Below are 22,757 nucleotides of genomic sequence, written 5' to 3'. Positions count from 1 at the left end.
TCGGGTACCACAGCTTAGCACAGATGAATTCATATGGTTCCAAGCATCCAGACACCTTCCATAATCATCATTGAAGCTATTCAGATTGGTACAAAGCATCTGTAACATCTCCAGATCAAAATCCAATTCTCAGTTTGGCCGTTTTTGAGGTAAGTGCACTTGAACTTCAAACTCATACTTGCACGCATCATAAATGAAATATGAGCATACCATCTTGTTTCTGCACCTATGAGGATCATTAACCCTCAATCAATTGCATCATAACATGATCATACACGATTTCACATTGAATTTCAGTTCTAGGGTTCTTCGTGTTCATCAGAAAATTGATAGTCTTAGAGTGAAAATAAATGAAATTAAATGCTATCATCATGTTCCTCGTCCAAAACCGAGCAAGATAGACCCTTCACTTGATCAATTTGGTTCAGTTTCAAGAATTTTCAAAATCAAATGGGGATGGTGTTCTTGGCGCCATTTTCTGTTCATAAATTTCAAATATCAGTTTTCAAATATAATTAAACGAAGTTGTTATAATAACAAGCTGCGCGCGCAGCTGGGTTGGCAAGTGTTTTGGCTGGTAAACACAAGGGCGTGGGTTCAACACCTCTAGGGACCAAAACCATTTTTTTTACAACTATTTTTCTTTCATTTTTTAACAAACTTCATCTAATTAATTAACCATTCAATTTAACTTATTTTTTCTTCATTTTTTACACACTTATTATTTTATATATGTATTTTATGAATATCAAAAAAAATCACAAAAATATATTTGTTTAATACATTTTTAATTAAGTTTAAAATAACATATTTTTAAGTGTTTTTTAATACTTTTAAATATTGTTTTTCACTTGATCTTTAAACTTAAATCACTTGTAAATATTTTTTGAACAAACCCTAATCATCTAAGTGTTAATTGAGGATGATCTTTTGATTAAATTGACTTCTTTCAAAATTCAAATCGTTTTAAAACGAGCGATCGCGATTCTTTTCAAAAACAATAAACCATTTCTTTTTGAAACTTTTGATTAAATCTTTTAATTGATCAATTGGTTTTCAAAATGATGTGGGGCCTCTCGAATATTAGAGAGTATAAGACCCACTCTTCTTCTTTTTACAGTTTTTCTTTGTACAGAAAACTTTTTCAAAAACAATACTTTTCAAACTGTTTTTAAAACAATAAATCTCACATCTTTTTTCAAAACCATCCACCCTGTTTTATGAAAATAAAACAGGGGCCTCTCGATTATTAGAGAGTATAAGACCCACTCCTTTTTCTTTTTACACAGTCTTTTTATTCAAAATAAATAAACTTTCTTTCAGAACAAACTTTCAAACAGTTTTTCAAACCTCGCGTCTGTAAATAAAACAATCAACCATGTTTTGTAAATATACCATGGGCCTCCACGTAGGTATAAGTCCCAAGCCCTTTTGTACATACCCACTCAAGTACATGAAATTAGGTATTTCATTGTACGCCTTTTGAACATATCTCGATCAGTTTGTTTTTAACTTTAATAACAAACCAAAAATGAAGGTTTCTTTAAATCTTCCCAAAAATACCATGGGCCTCCACATAGGTATAAGTCCCGAGCCCCTTTGTAAATACCTGTTTACATAGCTTTGAATAAACTCAAGTGGACCTCTCCTTGAGTATAAGTCCCGAGCCCCCGTGTATACAAATGGATCATGCTTACAGGTATATTTCCTTCATAAACTCCATTATATACACACACTTTGTCATATATATAATTGTTCATGTTTGTTCATATTTGTTCATACTTGTTCATGTTTGTTCATATGTGTGATATGTGTGCTTGTTCAACTTAGTACAACACTAGGTTCCCCATAGCCTCCTATTGGGCTTCGTGCAAAGAATCTCCCTAGTTTAGGTTAGGACATAGAGTATGGTTTCCCGGTGAAATCGCTCTAAGAGCTCAGACCAACTATACCATGCCTCCCCTTGGGCTTTGTACAAACGAGTGACCCTCCCATAGCCTCCTCTTGGGCTTACAATGCAAGGACCCTCGATAGTCCCTCCCATAGCCTCCTCTTGGGCTTACAATGCAAGGACCCTCGGATAGCCTCCTCTTGGGCTTCGTACAAGGACCCACGGGCTTCTTATAAGCATCCCCAATATCCAAAACCAACTACCCTAGGAGATTAGACATTTTTCATCTCTATGCTAGGAGTATCTCTTCTATATCATCACAAACAATCAATCAATCAAAATCAAACTTTTTTGCCACAAGGCTGGCTAATCAATCAAACTGTTTTACCACCGTACTGGATGATTAATCAAAGTTTTTGTCACAAGGCTGACTTCATTGAAACTTTTGCCACAAGGCTGGCTGATTAATCAAAGTTTTTGTCACAAGGCTGACTTCATTGAAACTTTTGCCACAAGGCTGGTTAAACAAACAAAAACATCTTTATCATTCTAAGCACCCTAAGTGGCATGGCCCCGGGCTTATAGTGAAAAGATTTTCAAACAAAATTAAATAGATGTATGTGATGATATAGATTAGATACATCTAGCATTTAGACGACATTTGTCTATTTTCCTTTGCTTCCACTAGCATAAGTGGGAACTACGATTGCTCTGACTTTCTCAACATCCCTTTGAGAATACGTAGGCACAAGGTCGATCCTTGGCGAGCAAAAAAAAACAAAAAAAAACCATTCAAACCTTAGCACCCGTAGACCCCGAGCTACAGATGCTCTGATTCCCTCTAAGGGATATGTATGCAGAGGATCGCGATGATCTTTGCGAGCATAATCAAACAAACACCTTAGGTCCCACCTATTTCACAAGAACCTCTCAATAACATGGAATGAAAAACAAAGCAAAGAAACCTATAGAGTACTATAGATACGTTGGGTGCTAATACCTTCCCTTCGTATAACCAACCCTCTTACCCAAAGATCTCTCCCCCCACTTTTTAGGTTATTGCAGCTTTTTCCCTTTTCCTCCTTTGGAAATAATAAAAAGTTTGGTCGGTACAAAAGAAAAATCATTTTTTTTGAGCACTCGAGCCCAAAGAAGGCATCAGGTGTCTCATCCACAAAAAGAGGAACAAAACGGTTTTTCGCCCGCGACAGAAAAATGGCGACTTCACTGGGGACCATCTTTTTATTGTTTCCAAAGGAAGGGTTAATTCTATTTGCTTTATTTTTCATTTTTTATTATATGTGTGGTTTTGGTTCTGTTACTTGTGTGGTTCTGTTACAAGTGATACATTATGGACAAATCCTAACCCGGATTAAGTACACATAAGAAATTAGGTGGAGGGTATAGTCATGTGCAGGCGCACGTGAGAATCCTTCCGCTCAGTGGAGGTTCCTTGTTTGTAATATATGTTTAGCGAGTTAATTGCGAAGACATTGTTGCTTTCATTGAACTGTAGAAGCTGAGAGACCGTAGAACCCCAACCCATCCTGGCCTTATTAGGTTGTGGTGCAGAAACTATTCAGGTGAAGACTTGGATTAGTTGTCATGCGGAGAACCACACTCAGACGAGTTTTTCTTGAGAATATTGCTGGCTCATGAGTTTAATTGTGGAAAGCCGGTAATATCCGAAAGAAAAATGTAGACTCTGACGTATCAGTAGAACATGTTTTGCAGGTGATTAACTAGAACTATCCCATGTTTGGTTCTCTGACCTCATGCTTGTGACGCTGGACCTTTGAACCTGTGTGTACCATGTCTGTATTACCATGTATGTGTTACCATGTTTGAACTACCATGTTTGCTTTACCATGTTTGAATATGTGGCATCCATGCATCCATGCATTCATACATTCATTAAAAAAACCCATCTTTTTCCATAAAAACATGATTTTTTCCAAACAATTAGAGAATTTTCTTTGCAAACATTATAGGATTAGGTTATGGAGTGGGTAAAAAGGCATACCAAGAGGTACGGTTTCAAAGAGCCTAATGTGGAAAGACTGAAAGAGTTAGCGTCTTTTGTACAAGATCCCTCTGATTTTAGGAAAAGCCATGGAAAGCTTTTGCCTATTTTGAACACTCATGTTGATGAAGGACTTCTCAAAACTCTGGTTCAGTTTTATGATCCCGTCTACCGGTGTTTTACCTTTCCAGACTATCAGTTGGTACCAACCTTGGAAGAATATGCCAATCTTTTGGGTATTCCTGTGTCTGACAAAATACCCTTCAATGGTTTGGAAGCCATTCCTAAGTCACCAGTCATTGCAACAGGAACCCACTTGAAGAAATCTGAAATAGAGAGTAATTGGACTACCAAAGGAAACCTTCCAGGTTTGCCTTCACAATTTCTAATAAAGAGAGCCTTTGATTTCATCGAGACTGGTAGCATGATAGCTTTTGAAGCTGTACTAGCCTTGCTCATCTATGGGTTGGTTCTGTTTCCCAATATCGACGACTTTGTTGATATCAATGCCATAAAGGTCTTTTTGAATGGAAATCCCGTTCCGACTCTGCTTGGTGACATGTATTTCTCTGTCCATCATAGGAATCACCAAGGTGGTGGAATTATTGTATGTTGTGCACCTCTGTTGTTTAAATGGATTGTTTCACACTTACCTAAGTCTCCCGTTTTCACGGAAAACCAAGAAGGTTTACGTTGGTCTCAAAGACTTATGTCTCTTACTAATAATGACATTCAGTGGTATACCTTGGCTCGCTGCGGTACAGAAACCATTGAAAGTTGTGGAGAATTCGCCAACGTACCCCTCATTGGTACACAAGGAGGAATTAACTACAATCCGGTCCTAGCCCGACGACAACTCGGGTATGCAAATTCAACTAAACCCATTGGCCCTACAGTGGAAAGCTACTTCTATCAGGAAGGAAATGATCCTCAAGGGTTAAAGACAAAAATGGTGAAAGCCTGGTACGACATCCGATGGAAAGAAAAAGGTGAGATAAAGAACTGTATTGCTACGAACGCCTATACCTGTTGGGTGAAGAAAAGAGCAAGGGAGTTTCAAATGCCTTATGATTATGAAAAACCCATGTTCCCTGTGGTACCTCAACGACCCAACATTCCTGCTATGGAGGAATACCAAAACACTTTGACCAAGATGAGGATAGAAAAAGACGCTTGGGAAGAAAAGTTTCGAAGAACTGATGTGGAAAACAGAAAGTTGAAGAAACAAGTGAAAGAACACGAAGAAACTCTTTACCGTCAAGATGGATGGCTCATGAACAAAGATGAGAAGATCCGTCGGAAAGATGCCGCAATCAGAAGATACATCAAAGAAAGCAAGAAAAAGCTTGAAGGCTCAACAAGCAACGCTCCGATGCCTGACAATTGGAAGAATGTGGTTGACAAACTGAGAGCTGAAAAGGCCAAGTTGAAAGCTCACTATGGGAAAGAAATCATGAAGCTCAAGCTGCACAATGCATTTGGTTCTTCGTCCGATGAGGATGTTTAGGATTTGTTTAGATTTTCATTTATCATTTGCTTTTGTAAGGAGCTACGCTCCAATGTTGTAACATTTCCCATTATTTCAATAAAAGAATTGTTTGTGTTCAAATGTTTGCAAGGAAATAATCTTTAAAATGTTTGGAAAAATCATAAACTTCTTTTTGCATACATCATTCTGCATATCGAGTCTATTGTATAGAGTCTTATCTTTTGGATCTTTCTCCAATAGATCGTCAAGCTGTCGCGTCTCAAAGTTTCTCGACCGCGTTCGCAATCAGATCACAGATACAATACTCGTTCAAACAGAAGAAGAGTAATGGAACACTCTGAACAAGAGAATGTTGAGCTCCGTGGTACAGTTACCACCCTTCAGGAAAAATTGGAAAGTCTCACTACTCTGGTTGACTCCTTAATGGCCGCACAGAATCAGCCACCGCCACCTAACAGTCAAGCAACAGTAACATCTGAAGTCACTACTCCAGTTTCTACAGTTGCATTCAACATTCCATCTTTCTCCATGCCAGAAGGTTGGGGCCCGCCTTTCAGTTTTGGTACAGGTTTCCGCCATAATTTCTCTGGGGTTCAAACAGCTACAACTGAAGCACCTGCTGCACAAGGTTCGGCATTTATTCCACATTCAGGGGTAACTTTTTCCCAAATCACTATGGCACTTTCTCAACCCACTATGACAGTTCCGACCCCTACGGTTCACACTGTTCCTTATGATGGCAATGAGATTTATTATGATCAAGGTGATAGCACAAATCAGCGTAATCTTGTGGGAGATCTCCAAGAGCAGTTTAACAAGATGCAGTTGGAAGTCAAAGCTATTCGTGGCAAAGATTTGTTTGGAAAGAATGCCCAGGAGCTATGTTTGGTTCCCAGTGTACAAATACTAGCTAAGTTCAAGGTCCCAGACTTTGAGAAGTACAAAGGTAGTTCTTGTCCACAAAGTCATCTTGTGATGTATGCCAGGAAGATGTCTACCTATGCAGATAATCATCAGTTGCTCATCCATTACTTTCAAGACAGTTTGACTGGTGCCGCACTGAAGTGGTACACAGGTTTGGATAGCACCAATATTCGGACTTTCAATGACCTAGGTGAAGCTTTTGTCCGACAATACAAGTATAACTCGGATATGGCTCCAGACAGAGATCAGCTTCGATCCATGGCTCAGAAAGACCATGAAGCTTTCAAAGAGTATGCCCAACGATGGAGAGAAACTGCTGCTCAGATTAATCCACCGTTAAAAGAGAAAGAAATGACCAAGATCTTCTTGAATACTCTCAGTCCGTTTTATTATGAACGCATGATTGCTAGTGCTCCAAGTGATTTCACTGAAATGGTAAACATGGGGATGCGTCTAGAAGAAGGAGTCCGAACCGGACGTCTAACTAAAGAAGGTGGATCTTCAAGCGGAACCAAAAAGTTCGGAAGTGGTTTCCCAAAGAAGAAAGAACAAAGTGTTGACATGGTATCCCAAGGAAAGCCAAGAGGAAATGTCAGTCGTCAACAACAGGTTTCTGCTATTGCGCCAGTCGTTAATACAACACCGAATCCGGGATTTACCCCGCAGTTTCAACAACAACAGCCTCGACAACAGGCTCAACAACTTAACAACAATCAGAATCGTGTGCAAAGAGCTCCACAGTTTGATCCGATTCCAATGACTTACACAGAATTGTACCCTGCCTTGATTGAAAAAGGTCTCGTTCAAACTAGAGCACCACCACCAGTACCTGAGAGACTCCCATGGTGGTACAAAGCTGAGGTCTCATGCCCTTATCATCAAGGAGCACCTGGCCATGATCTAGAGCATTGCATAGCTTTGAAATATGAAGTTCAGAGGTTGGTTAGATCTAATCTTCTCTCCTTCAGAAATTTGAACCCTAATGTGCAAGCAAATCCGCTGCCCAATCATGGAGGGCATGTTGTAAACATGGTATATGGATGTCCTGGCCAATACCGAGTCTATAATATCAACTTCTCAAGAGCAGATTTGGTACAAATGCACGCCACTCTTTGTCGGGGGCAGAATTTTCGCCAACATCAATACGGTTCCTGTAGAATATGTTGTGTGGATCCTCACGGGTGTTCGATTATGAAAAGAGATCTCCAAGTTTTGCTAGATAATGGTACTATTGAGATCTACAGAAATAGGGATGAAAATGAAGTTAACATGATAGGATGTTATCCGCATGAGCTTTTAGTCTCAGATATCAACTCGGAAATGCCTACAGTTAACGTCATCGTTCCTCATTTCAACATGCCTGAGCGCATGGAAGTTACTTACAACAAGCCGAAGGTTCCTATTGCTCCTTTGATCATTTGTCTACCTGGACCTGTTCCTTATGACTCTGACAAGGCAGTTCCATACAACTACAATGCTACAATGATAAAGAATGGACAAGAAGTTCCTTTGCCTACTCTCTCATCTGTTGAAAACATCGCTGATGTGAGTCGAGTAACAAGAAGTGGATGTGTGTATACTCCGCTACCTCCGAAGCAGCCTGTTGCTCCTGTTACCGGGCAAAATCCTGTCAATACACCAGTAGAGAATCTTGTGGAAACTCCTGTCAGTAATACAAACACTGATGTTGGTCAATCCAGTGGAACCAATGTCAATCCCGATTTTGATGAAATTTTGAAGCTTATCAAAAGAAGTGAATACAAGATTGTGGATCAGCTTATGCAGACTCCTTCAAAAATCTCAATACTTTCATTGCTGTTGAATTCAGAAGCCCACAGGGAAGCCCTGATGAAAGTCTTAGATCAAGCTTTTGTAGATCATGATGTGACTGTTGACCACTTTGATGGGATAATAGCCAACATAACAGCCTGTAACAATTTAAGCTTCTGTGATGAAGAACTCCCCGAGGAGGGTAGAAATCACAATCTTGCTTTGCACATTTCTATGAACTGTCAGTCAGACTCTTTGTCCAATGTGTTAGTAGACACCGGATCTTCCTTGAATGTTATGCCAAAGACGACTCTTGCTCGTTTGTCTTACCAAGGAATGCCTATGAAGTTCAGTGGTGTAGTAGTCAAAGCATTTGATGGATCGCGAAAATCGGTTATTGGCGAAGTCAATCTTCCCATGGCAATTGGTCCACATACATTTCAAATCACTTTCCAGGTCATGGACATTCAAGCTGCTTATAGCTGTCTATTAGGACGACCATGGATCCACGAAGCAGGGGCAGTAACTTCTACGCTCCACCAAAAGTTAAAGTTTGTAACAAATGGAAAATTGGTAACGATAAGTGGAGAACAAGCCTTGATGGTGAGCCATTTATCCAATTTCTCTTTTATCAGTGCCGATGATGTGGAAGGAACTCAGTTCCAAGGTCTCTCTTTAGAAGACGAATCTTCCAAGAAGAAAGCATCGATCTCTTCTTACAAAGAGGCGGTAAAAGTGTTGAAAGATGGAACTACCACTGGCTGGGGGCAAGTTGTGATCCCTACTAAGAATGAAACCAGAGCAGGTCTCGGATGTTCACCAACATTCTCAAACTGCACCAAGAAGGATGAAACCCTTCGTCCGATCAAAGAAACGTTCCATAGTGGAGGGTTCCTTAACCCAATTCCTCAAGAGGTTAATGTCCTTATTGAAGAATGCATCGAAGAAGGTCTCTCCGATACTGAAGAAGAATGGAAATGTTATCTCAATGACTCGGGATACATATCTCAGGAAGAACCATATCCTCCGTCAGAGAAATCCAAAGGCAATGAAACTGAGCCTGTTCCTGCAGAAATATGGGACACCTTGGGACAACCAAGTGGAAAATTTGATTATATGGTGAAATACACTGCACCTGAAAGTTACAAGATTGCGATTGAGGATATCCAACCAACCGGATGGGGAGATTCCTTTGAATATAATAGTAAACCAGAAGAGGTTTATCAGCCCTGTCAATTTTCTCAGCAGCCTGAAGTTACTGAAGATTTCGGCTTCAACGCATCTGCCAAGGTTTATAATCCTGAAGATGGTTATTATCACATAAATGCCATTTTTGAAATTGAAGGGGAAGATGGTCCCGCAACTGACTCGGAAAGTGTCGCTGACAATGAGTCTCTTCATCCTGAAGATTGGGAAATACATCCTGAAAATTCTGAAGATTGTGACTCGTCTTATGCTCTTCAAGAAGTAGAAGAAGACCGTTTCAACTCTACAAAGAACAAGGTTGACAAACCAGGACCTTCAAATCCTGCTCGACCAGCAGACGATGTCAATGCTGAAGATAATTCTGGGGAGAATTTTCCTGAATACATAATACACAGAGGAGTTCGTTGCTACTGGAAAGCTGTCAACGTTCCGAATGTTGTTCGCCGCTCAAAGTAATCACCTCGCTGTTATTTTGACCTCCTGCCTTGCCCAAAGCAGAGAGATGTTTTATAGGGCTTTGTTTTTAAATGTTCCGCCCAAATAACTTTGTGTATAGGGCTTTGTTTTAAAAGTTTCCCTCTTTGTCCTGCCCAAGACAAATGAGTTTGTGTTTAGGGCTTTGTTTCAAAAATGAATCATAAATAAAGTGTCATTTTGAATTCCCTACATTATATGTTTTTATTTTTGCTTTTTTCTGGAAATGGTAATCCTAAAAAACCGAAATGAAAAAACTTTTCAAAAAAAATCTGCATACACTCTTGCATTCATAAATTTTCTGAAATAAATATAAATCACATGTGCAGATTTACTATTAAACCCATTGAATGCAATAACCCTATGCCCTCTCCCAACTTTGAGTTTCCTGTGTTCGAAGCCGAAGAAGAGGAAGAAGAGGAGATCCCGGACGAGATCTCTCGATTACTTAAGCACGAGGAAAGAGCCATTCTGCCTCACAAAGAGCCTTTAGAAAAGATTAACTTGGGTTCTGAAGAAGACAAAAAAGAAGTGACCATTGGATCGCTGCTTGATGCTGATGTCAAGAGTAAGTTGACAGACCTTCTCAAATAATATGTTGACGTGTTTGCCTGGTCCTACCAAGACATGTTTGGGCTGGATACCAATATTGTTCAGCATTACTTGCCATTGAAGCCAGAATGTCCGCCGGTTAAGCAGAAATAGCGAAGGACTCACCCTGATATGGCTAACAAGATCAAAGTGGAAGTTCAAAAGCAGCTCGACGCAGGTTTTCTTGTCACCTCTGAGTATCCTCAATGGTTGGCCAACATAGTGCCAGTTCCGAAGAAAGATGGCAAAGTCAGAATGTGTGTTGACTACCGTGACTTGAACAAGGCCAGTCCAAAAGATGACTTTCCATTACCTCATATCGACATGCTGGTTGATAACACCGCTAAGTTCAACGTCTTTTCCTTCATGGATGGGTTCTCCGGTTATAATCAGATCAAGATGGCTCCTGAAGACATGGAGAAGACATCTTTCATCACCCCATGGGGTACCTTTTGCTACAAAGTGATGCCGTTTGGATTAAAGAATGCAGGCGCAACTTACCAAAGGGCAATGACTACTCTCTTTCATGACATGATGCATAAAGAAATTGAAGTTTATGTGGACGACATGATAGCCAAGTCCAGCACAGAAGAAGAACATATTGAATACCTTCTTAAGTTGTTTCAACGATTAAGGAAATATCAGCTTCGTTTGAATCCTAACAAATGTACTTTTGGGGTTAGATCTGGAAAACTCTTGGGTTTCATTGTCAGCCAAAGAGGTATTGAAGTAGATCCCGACAAAGTCAGAGCTATTCAAGAGATGCCTGTACCAAAAACTGAAAAGCAAGTAAGAGGATTTCTCGGACGATTGAACTATATCTCCAGATTTATCTCTCAAATGACTGCTACATGTGGGCCAATTTTCAAGCTTCTCCGCAAAGATCAAGGGGTTGTATGGACTGAAGATTGCCAGAAAGCGTTTGACAGTATAAAAGAGTACCTGTTAGAACCACCAATATTGATTCCTCCAGTTGAAGGAAGACCATTAATCATGTACCTTACTGTGTTAGAAGAATCCATGGGCTGTATGCTTGGACAGCAAGATGAAACCGGTAAGAAGGAGCATGCCATCTATTACCTGAGTAAGAAATTCACAGACTGTGAGTCTCGTTACTCCATGCTCGAAAAAACATGTTGTGCTTTGGTTTGGGCTTCAAAACGTCTCCGCCAATACATGATCAATAATACTACTTGGTTAATCTCCAAAATGGATCCGATCAAGTATGTCTTTGAAAAGCCTGCCTTAACAGGAAGGATTGCCCGATGGCAAATGCTGTTATCTGAGTATGACATTGAGTACCGTGCTCAAAAAGCGGTCAAAGGAAGCATTCTCGCCGATCACTTGGCGCATCAACCAATTAATGAATATCAATCTCTCAAGCTTGACTTTCCTGACGAAGATATATTGTACTTGAAGATGAAAGATTGTGATGAACCGTTACCAGAAGAAGGTCCTGAGCCCGGATCAAGATGGGGCCTAATTTTTGATGGAGCAGTAAACGCTTTTGGCAATGGAATTGGGGCAATCATCATCACTCCCAAGGGTACTCATATCCCGTTCTCCGCCAGATTGCTATTTGATTGCACCAACAACATCGCAGAATATGAAGCTTGTATCATGGGTCTCGAAGAAGCCATTGACTTAAGGATCAAGATCCTGGACATATATGGAGATTCAGCCCTCGTGATCAACCAAATCAAAGACAAGTGGGAAACTTTCCACCCTGGCTTGATTCCTTACAGAGATTATGCAAGACGTCTGTTGACTTTCTTCAACAAGGTTGAATTGCATCATATACCTCGAGATCAGAATCGAATGGCAGATGCCTTGGCTACTCTATCTTCCATGTTCAAAGTCAATCACTGGAATGATGTGCCTAAAGTCAGAATCACGCGCCTTGAAAGGCCCGCCTATGTGTTTGCAACTGAAGCGGTCATCGATGATAAACCGTGGTTTCACGACATCAAACGCTTCCTTCAAACTCAAGAGTACCCGCTTGGGGCATCAAACAAAGATAAGAAAACTCTAAGGAGACTTTCTGGCAGTTTCTTCCTGAACGGAGATGTGCTATACAAAAGAAACTTCGACATGGTTTTGCTCAGATGCGTGGACAGACACGAAGCAGACATGTTAATGCATGAAGTGCATGAAGGGTCCTTTGGAACTCATTCAAATGGGCATGCAATGTCCAAGAAGATCTTAAGAGCAGGATACTATTGGTTGACAATGGAATCTGATTGTTACAAACACGTGAAGAGATGTCACAAGTACCAGATCTATGCAGATAAGATCCATGTACCACCGACTCTACTCAACGTTCTCTCATCTCCATGGCCTTTCTCCATGTGGGGTATCGACATGATCGGAATGATCGAACCGAAAGCTTCAAACGGTCATCGTTTCATCTTGGTAGCAATTGATTACTTCACCAAATGGGTCGAAGCAGCATCTTACACCAATGTTACAAGACAAGTGGTTGTGAGGTTTATCAAGAATAACATCATTTGCCGATATGGTGTTCCTAGCAAGATCATTACTGACAATGGTTCAAACTTGAATAACAAAATGATGAAAGAATTGTGTGAGGAATTCAAGATTGAGCATCATAACTCTTCTCCTTACAGACCAAAAATGAATGGCGCCGTTGAAGCTGCTAACAAGAACATTAAGAAGATCATCCAGAAAATGGTCGTCACTTACAAAGACTGGCACGAAATGCTGCCATTTGCTTTACATGGGTACCGTACTTCAGTGCGTACTTCAACAGGGGCAACTCCCTTTTCTCTAGTATACGGCATGGAAGCTGTACTCCCCGTAGAAGTGGAAATACCATCAATGAGAGTCCTCATGGAGACTAAGTTATCAGAGGCTGAATGGTGTCAAAGCAGATACGATCAGTTGAACTTAATCGAAGAAAAACGTATGACTGCTCTATGCCATGGACAGTTATACCAAGCAAGGATGAAACAAGCTTTCAACAAAAAGGTTCGACCTCGTGAATTTCGAGAAGGCGACCTCGTGCTTAAAAAGATCTTGTCTTTTCAACCAGATTCTAGGGGCAAATGGTCTCCTAATTACGAAGGCCCGTATGTTGTCAAAAGAACATTTTCTGGCGGCGCCATGACTCTTGTAACCATGGATGGTGATGAACCCCCACATCCTGTGAATGCTGATGCAGTCAAGAAATACTTTGTCTAAAAAAGAACAAAAGAACAGCTCGGTAAGTCGAAAACCCGCAAAGGGCGACTTAGGCAAAAATGAGCGTCTCGGTGGACTGAAAACCCGAAAGGGCGGTCCAGGCAAAAATTAGAGACAATAAACAGAAAAAATTCATCCTGGTAGATTGAAAACCTGAAAGGGCAATCTAGGCAAAAATTAGGGATTTATGACAAAGTAACTGCATCAGTCCGTACTTCGTCACCTGAGGAGTCTTTCTCATCAAAGGATCTTCAAACAAATCATTGCCAATCTGAAGCAACAAGCACAGTTGGAACTCAAAGTTGTTGGGGGGAATAGTGGTTATTGCTTTCAATGTAGCCTTTTCCGCATAATTACCATTTCCAACTTTTGTAAATACTCCATGGAATCACGCCTTTAGCTGATTTCCATCCTATTAAATAAATTTGAACCTTGTGCCCATTTGTTTGCAATCTTTAATTTCTTTCAGCTTGCAAAATGACGCTTTAATTGTGTTATTCACTTTTGAAACAAAAAAAAAAAAGAAAAAGAAAAAATAAGTTTTAAATGAATTTACTTCACTTTTCTTTTTCAAAATAAAAGCGAAACTTTCCTTTGAGTTGTGAACAACAGAAGGAACATCAACAACTATCAAAGATTATGACAAGAAGCTCTTCTATCCCCAGTGAAGAAGCTCTTCTATTCCCAGTGAAGAAGTTCTTTTATCCCCAATGAAGAAGATCTCCAATCTCCAGTGAGGAGGTTCTTCCATCTCAATAAGAAAAGATGTTTATCTTCCCCAGAGAAGTTTAAAACATGCAACACCATTTATCACCTGTGTTATCTACAACGTGTTGAAAAACATTTGCCAAGTATCTGGTTGTATTGCGACGTCGGTCCCTCTCCAGTATATACTCCTCTGTCTGTCAGTATTGTTAACATGCATGCGACATTCATGACATTCATCATTCATACATATTTGCATCATTTATGCATTCTTGCATTTTTCAATAATTACTTGTTTAGGATATATTTATCCTCAAAAAGAAAAAAGAAAGGAAAAAAGAAAAGAAAAAGAAGCAAGTATGGGCATGTCATCTCTCCAGTAGGTTGTCACCCATAAGCAGAAAGAACATCTTCTTTCTCCAGTTCCCCACTGAGATCATTCCTCGTGGAAGAAGGTTGTTTTAGTTTTCTCCTCTCAAAACAAAGGAGAAAATCCCCATTTGAGTTCATTCCTCATGGGTACAAAGTCTTGTTTGACTGTTTCTTTCCAATTCATTCTTGGTTAGAACCTTGTCTTTACCAGAGATTCAAATTCCGATTCCTCAAATAGAGTCGTGAAAAAAAACAGACCATAAACAATAGCCTCATCATCTGAGCAGCTTATGTTTCTTTCAAAAAATTTTCCTCTCAAGGAAATCAATCATGAAGACCATTTGACAATCAGGGCCTTATTACTGTTCACAAGGCTGAATAACCAGTAATTTCCCTAGCAAAGTCTCCAGAAATCATTTTATCACTTGGCTGATAATTGATCATGTCTTCAAAACCACTATCACGAGGCTGGTAGTCGGTAACTTTTGTTCTGGTTATATTATTAAACATGTCTATCCCAATGCTGATAGTCGATAATATTAACCGAACCTTTGAAACTCTTTTTTACCTTGTCAAGTCTATCACCATGCTGATAGTCGGTAATACAGTTTCATACCTTTCACCTTCGCATTATTAAACAAGTCTATCCCCATGCTGATAGTCGATAATGTCGATAGGTAAGCTTTTCTTACAAAGCTATCATTCCCCGGTGGAGCATACACTTGCTTTCCCGAACAAAACGGATTCTCTTCCTAAAACGGATTGGGACATCCTTCCCCAATCTCTTTTCCCCAGCGGAGTCAGTTCTTGATATCCCTCGGTAAAGATATCCTTGCATCATTCGCAATTTTGGTATCTTAGGTCCAAAATTCGCGTCCTCTGATATTTAAGTCTCTTCTACCCTATCAAAACGAAGATTTTCAATCTTCATATCTCAGGTTGAAGAAACTTAAATAGGGGCATCTGTCATACCCCAATTTTTGACCTAAGATACCACCTCATATCATCTGCATATGCATCATTTGCATCTCTAACAAACTGCATAGCTTGTGTTTGCTACTTGTGACTCAGCAGGATTTAATCAAGAGATCACTCATCAGTGCAAGAAACAGTCAATTAGGGTTTTGTTCTCCCTTCATCTCAAATGAATCATCTTCATCTACAATCAATATTTGGTCCTCAGAGATTCATTTCAACAAGCTCAAAGGATCTGAATCGACTGAATTAGGGTTTTGACTGAAGACAACATACTCTTGACTTTTGCTCAGGATTTGATCTAATGACTTGGGACATGATATCAAGACCTCAAGTGCATCATTTTGACTTAATCCATTGGCTCATAACATCTTCTGCACAAAGATTGATCAGACAAATCCTCAGATCAGGGTTTTGAACTATCAGGGACTGAAATCAGGGATCACATTTGGGAAACCCTAAAAACCCCCAGGAAGTCAATCAAAGGTTTCAATCATCCTCAAATAATCCCTATGACAATATACAATGGAAATTGTATCTCAATTCAAGATCCACAGGCATCAATTTCATCAGGTCGACAATTAGGGTTTTTGACCTAATTCACTGAACAACTGACTTTTTAATCAGGACATGGTGCCACAACTCAAACCATGGCTCAATATCCTCTAATGCTTCAATATGATCCATTCATACCACTCATTTGGTAAGGATAGCCTGTTTCATTTGAAATCTCCAGAAACGCGATTCGTTTGAAAAAGTCAATTGTACAAGATCACCTTTGACTTTTGGGGAATTTTGGTCAACCATGACTTTTGAAGTTTTAAATCATCAATATATGATATATGAAGTCATTTGATCAAGAAAAATCAAGAAAATCAATCAAGAATCAAAAAGTCAAAAGTTTGACTTTTCATACTTAGAAAAATTTCTAAGTGTTTTTCATGGTTTTTTCCAAACTTTGAAAGGGAATTTCTCAAAATTTCACCTACAAACTGAAAAAAACTTCCAACATGAAAGTTGTAGATTTTGATCCAATAAACAACTTTGACACATATAAATGTTTTCCAAAAGATCAACCATTTAAGAGATATGGAGCTTCAAAGTTGGTACTTTTTGAAAACTTCACTTAAAATCTCACTTTCTTCAAAGTTCATGGAACTTTTTCACCCATTTCCTTAAGAGACTTGAGGAAGCTTTTAACTAGGCTTTTGAAGTATGTAACATGAGCTTTCCAAAATGTCAAAGAGCATGAAAAAATATGGAGTGTAGCTATGATTTTGAATTATGCATTTAGTGATCATTTTCACTTGAATTTTCACCATTTTTCACTAAGTTTCAAGACTACATGACCTATAATCCAAGCAATGATGCAAAGAGGCAATAATTGAAGATATTTTCTCTGATTTGAGATCAGAATGGAAGAGGATAAGAAGCTTGAGTTTTAACCATGGTTTGGTCACTTTAACCATTTTGCATTAAATGTAAAAGATTCCTTTTTATCTCTTAAGCCAAATCATCAAACTTTGATCAAGTTGCAAAGCTCTGAGTTCAGACTCTTTGGCCTATAAATAGAGGTCCAAACTCCATTCAAAATCACACCAAAGTCACACAAATTATAGGCTTTCTCTTTCTTTCTTAGAATGCAAGTTTCTTAAGTTTCAAAGAGATAAAATGCTCAACCTCTAAACCTTTGAATTTCTGACCAAAGTGATGCTTCCCACAAACCACAAACATCATATGGGATGTGTTTGATCCACTCACACACTCCAAAAACATCTCAAACTCAAAATCACTACCTCACTTCTCAAATATGCATAATCTAAGCCTTATCATGCCAAAATCCATTCAAGATCATTTCTGTCCAAAATAACACTTCTAACACCTCACATATATCACATATGAACTATCCAAACACTCACATATGATCTGTAACCTCATAATCTTCAAATTCGATTCACACTCCAAGGTTATGCAGATCGGGTACCACAGCTTAGCACAGATGAATTCATATGGTTCCAAGCATCCAGACACCTTCCATAATCATCATTGAAGCTATTCAGATTGGTACAAAGCATCTGTAACATCTCCAGATCAAAATCCAATTCTCAGTTTGGCCGTTTTTGAGGTAAGTGCACTTGAACTTCAAACTCATACTTGCACGCATCATAAATGAAATATGAGCATACCATCTTGTTTCTGCACCTATGAGGATCATTAACCCTCAATCAATTGCATCATAACATGATCATACACGATTTCACATTGAATTTCAGTTCTAGGGTTCTTCGTGTTCATCAGAAAATTGATAGTCTTAGAGTGAAAATAAATGAAATTAAATGCTATCATCATGTTCCTCGTCCAAAACCGAGCAAGATAGACCCTTCACTTGATCAATTTGGTTCAGTTTCAAGAATTTTCAAAATCAAATGGGGATGGTGTTCTTGGCGCCATTTTCTGTTCATAAATTTCAAATATCAGTTTTCAAATATAATTAAACGAAGTTGTTATAATAACAAGCTGCGCGCGCAGCTGGGTTGGCAAGTGTTTTGGCTGGTAAACACAAGGGCGTGGGTTCAACACCTCTAGGGACCAAAACCATTTTTTTTACAACTATTTTTCTTTCATTTTTTAACAAACTTCATCTAATTAATTAACCATTCAATTTAACTTATTTTTTCTTCATTTTTTACACACTTATTATTTTATATATGTATTTTATGAATATCAAAAAAAATCACAAAAATATATTTGTTTAATACATTTTTAATTAAGTTTAAAATAACATATTTTTAAGTGTTTTTTAATACTTTTAAATATTGTTTTTCACTTGATCTTTAAACTTAAATCACTTGTAAATATTTTTTGAACAAACCCTAATCATCTAAGTGTTAATTGAGGATGATCTTTTGATTAAATTGACTTCTTTCAAAATTCAAATCGTTTTAAAACGAGCGATCGCGATTCTTTTCAAAAACAATAAACCATTTCTTTTTGAAACTTTTGATTAAATCTTTTAATTGATCAATTGGTTTTCAAAATGATGTGGGGCCTCTCGAATATTAGAGAGTATAAGACCCACTCTTCTTCTTTTTACAGTTTTTCTTTGTACAGAAAACTTTTTCAAAAACAATACTTTTCAAACTGTTTTTAAAACAATAAATCTCACATCTTTTTTCAAAACCATCCACCCTGTTTTATGAAAATAAAACAGGGGCCTCTCGATTATTAGAGAGTATAAGACCCACTCCTTTTTCTTTTTACACAGTCTTTTTATTCAAAATAAATAAACTTTCTTTCAGAACAAACTTTCAAACAGTTTTTCAAACCTCGCGTCTGTAAATAAAACAATCAACCATGTTTTGTAAATATACCATGGGCCTCAACGTAGGTATAAGTCCCAAGCCCTTTTGTACATACCCACTCAAGTACATGAAATTAGGTATTTCATTGTACGCCTTTTGTACATATCTCGATCAGTTTGTTTTTAACTTTAATAACAAACCAAAAATGAAGGTTTCTTTAAATCTTCCCAAAAATACCATGGGCCTCCACATAGGTATAAGTCCCGAGCCCCTTTGTAAATACCTGTTTACATAGCTTTGAATAAACTCAAGTGGACCTCTCCTTGAGTATAAGTCCCGAGCCCCCGTGTATACAAATGGATCATGCTTACAGGTATATTTCCTTCATAAACTCCATTATATACACACACTTTGTCATATATATAATTGTTCATGTTTGTTCATATTTGTTCATACTTGTTCATGTTTGTTCATATGTGTGATATGTGTGCTTGTTCAACTTAGTACAACACTAGGTTCCCCATGGCCTCCTATTGGGCTTCGTGCAAAGAATCTCCCTAGTTTAGGTTAGGACATAGAGTATGGTTTCCCGGTGAAATCGCTCTAAGAGCTCAGACCAACTATACCATGCCTCCCCTTGGGCTTTGTACAAACGAGTGACCCTCCCATAGCCTCCTCTTGGGCTTACAATGCAAGGACCCTCGATAGTCCCTCCCATAGCCTCCTCTTGGGCTTACAATGCAAGGACCCTCGGATAGCCTCCTCTTGGGCTTCGTACAAGGACCCACGGGCTTCTTATAAGCATCCCCAATATCCAAAACCAACTACCCTAGGAGATTAGACATTTTTCATCTCTATGCTAGGAGTATCTCTTCTATATCATCACAAACAATCAATCAATCAAAATCAAACTTTTTTTCCACAAGGCTGGCTAATCAATCAAACTGTTTTACCACCGTACTGGATGATTAATCAAAGTTTTTGTCACAAGGCTGACTTCATTGAAACTTTTGCCACAAGGCTGGCTGATTAATCAAAGTTTTTGTCACAAGGCTGACTTCATTGAAACTTTTGCCACAAGGCTGGTTAAACAAACAAAAACATCTTTATCATTCTAAGCACCCTAAGTGGCATGGCCCCGGGCTTATAATGAAAAGATTTTCAAACAAAATTAAATAGATGTATGTGATGATATAGATTAGATACATCTAGCATTTAGACGACATTTGTCTATTTTCCTTTGCTTCCACTAGCATAAGTGGGAACTACGATTGCTCTGACTTTCTCAACATCCCTTTGAGAATACGTAGGCACAAGGTCGATCCTTGGCGAGCAAAATAAAACAAAAAAAAACCATTCAAACCTTAGCACCCGTAGACCCCGAGCTACAGATGCTCTGATTCCCTCTAAGGGATATGTATGCAGAGGATCGCGATGATCTTTGCGAGCATAATCAAACAAACACCTTAGGTCCCACCTATTTCACAAGAACCTCTCAATAACATGGAATGAAAAACAAAGCAAAGAAACCTATAGAGTACTATAGATACGTTGGGTGCTAATACCTTCCCTTCGTATAACCAACCCTCTTACCCAAAGATCTCTCCCCCCACTTTTTAGGTTATTGCAGCTTTTTCCCTTTTCCTCCTTTGGAAATAATAAAAAGTTTGGTCGGTACAAAAGAAAAATCATTTTTTTTGAGCACTCGAGCCCAAAGAAGGCATCAGGTGTCTCATCCACAAAAAGAGGAACAAAACGGTTTTTCGCCCGCGACAACTCCTTTCACAAAACTAGATCTTCACGTACTTCTTCTGAATACGCCTCCAGGCAGGTTTTTACTCCACCTCCTTCTATCCCTAAACCTTCTCTCATTTCACCTCCTTCTAACCCAAAAGTAAACTTCACTATACCAAATCCCTCTCCATCATCTTCTTCCACTCCCTTTCTAGACCCCACACCTCTGAGTATTCTTCCCCCAACTCCTTCTGATAAATCCTTCTCACCCATCCCTTTCATAAATACTCCATCTTCTTCTGAACCTATACCTTCTGTTACTCCATCCACATCAATCATTCCTTCAGATGTCCCTTCTTCCTCATCCATCACACCTCCACCTTCTTTGTCCCATCCCTTACCTACCAGAAAATCCAAACCTTATTGTCTTCTCTACCCTGACTACAAATTCACCTTCAATCTGCCTGAACCTGAACCCTATACCTACCTGGAATTATTCAGACATGAGGTGATTAGCAGTCTAGACCTTCTGAAGGATGCATTCCTAAATGGTCTGGATGATGTATCTACAAGAAGTCTCTGGAGAAGCTTTCGTAAGGATTCTCAAGTAGAAGCAATGGGAGTACAGAAGAGACTAGTGGCTGCTGCCCCTGGTTACCCTGGTTATCTGCTGGAGAATGATAATGGTATGTACTACCATCCTCTCAGAAACTGTGTTGCTGCTGAGGAGAAGCCCTTTGTGGATGAATTGGAAGTAGCTAGATTGGCTGCTGCATTGGAACCTAATCCTTGCAGGGAAATTGTGGTCTGGAGACCTCAATATCCAATTCTGCTCGGGGATTTCAAGACCCTCTTTGACTTCCTGATGGAAAACCCTTCTAAGAAAGACCCAAGCTTGGTCATTCCAGAAGTTGTTGACCCACCAGAAGTTGAAGGTCCTTCTTCCCCCAGGAATCTAGCTGCCATTCTTCAGGCACTTGAGAATGGAGATTCTGAGATTCCAGCTGCAGAATATGAAGATGCTTAAATGCAAGAAGCAGATGCCGAAGATCATGTTGCTGAATCAGTTCCTGTTAAGGAAATCCCTGCAAATGATCTCTCAATGGAAGCTACAGATCCCAATGCCATCCCAGTGGATAGAAGCTGTGAAGCTTCTTCTGTTGAACCTTCCCGTCTTGCAAAGACTCTGGAAGTTCTTCAGAAGAACCAGGATGAGCAATGCTTAGTCAATGCTGAGTTTAGAGCTTTCATAGAGAAGCAGAATGAGCACAACAATGGGGTTCAAGAGATGCTGGCCAAGATCTTATCAAAGCTAGGGTCATCTTAGATTGAGTCTTAGTTGTTTTGTTTTTTGCTTTTGCTGCATCTGCTTTGTGCATCTTCTCTTCCTTCTCTTCATGTACTTCTGTACTTGTCTGTTTGAACTTCAATGAAAATCATCCTTTTCTTTTGTGTGTTTGTTTTTGTTTTTATCTGAATCTTTTATGTTTTTTGATGATATGACAAAAAGGGGGAGAAATATGTGATAACTGATTTAATTTAATCAGTTGCTTTACTAACAGAACTTGCAAAGTTCTATGCTTTTAAGTTGTGTTGTTGCAGGAACTGAAGATCAACATAAGAAGCAACAAGATGAGGAAAAGCAATTCTATGGAGAATCAAGCTCTTGGATTCTTGAAGCAAGCTGAGTGCTATGAAGCTTCAGAAGCAATAAGGAAGAATGTTCAGATATTCTGATGATAGAATATGCTCTGAAACATTATGTCTATGTGTTCTGACACATACCATATGGCTCTGATACATATTATGTGTTATGAAACATACTCTATGTTCTGACTCTTTCATGTTGACTTTTGTTGTTTAGTTTTGTTCTGTAACATTTCAGGATGTAGAGATGCTCTGATGATGCTCTGGTACATTCAACAATGTTCTGATACATTCTAGCATGAAGTGATGAAAGAAGAAATTCAAGCTCTGAAGCTGTCCTAATGGAAGCAGAAGTCAGAAGCTGTGAATGTTCTGAAGATCAAAGAAATTCAAGTTCTGAAGCTGTCCTAATGGAAGCAGAAATCAAAAGTTGTGAATGTTCTGAAGATCAAA

This window comes from Vicia villosa, linkage group LG4, assembly GCF_029867415.1.
Source record: "Vicia villosa cultivar HV-30 ecotype Madison, WI linkage group LG4, Vvil1.0, whole genome shotgun sequence".
Lineage (NCBI taxonomy): Eukaryota > Viridiplantae > Streptophyta > Magnoliopsida > Fabales > Fabaceae > Vicia > Vicia villosa.
Note: the sequence above shows the minus strand (reverse complement) of the source record.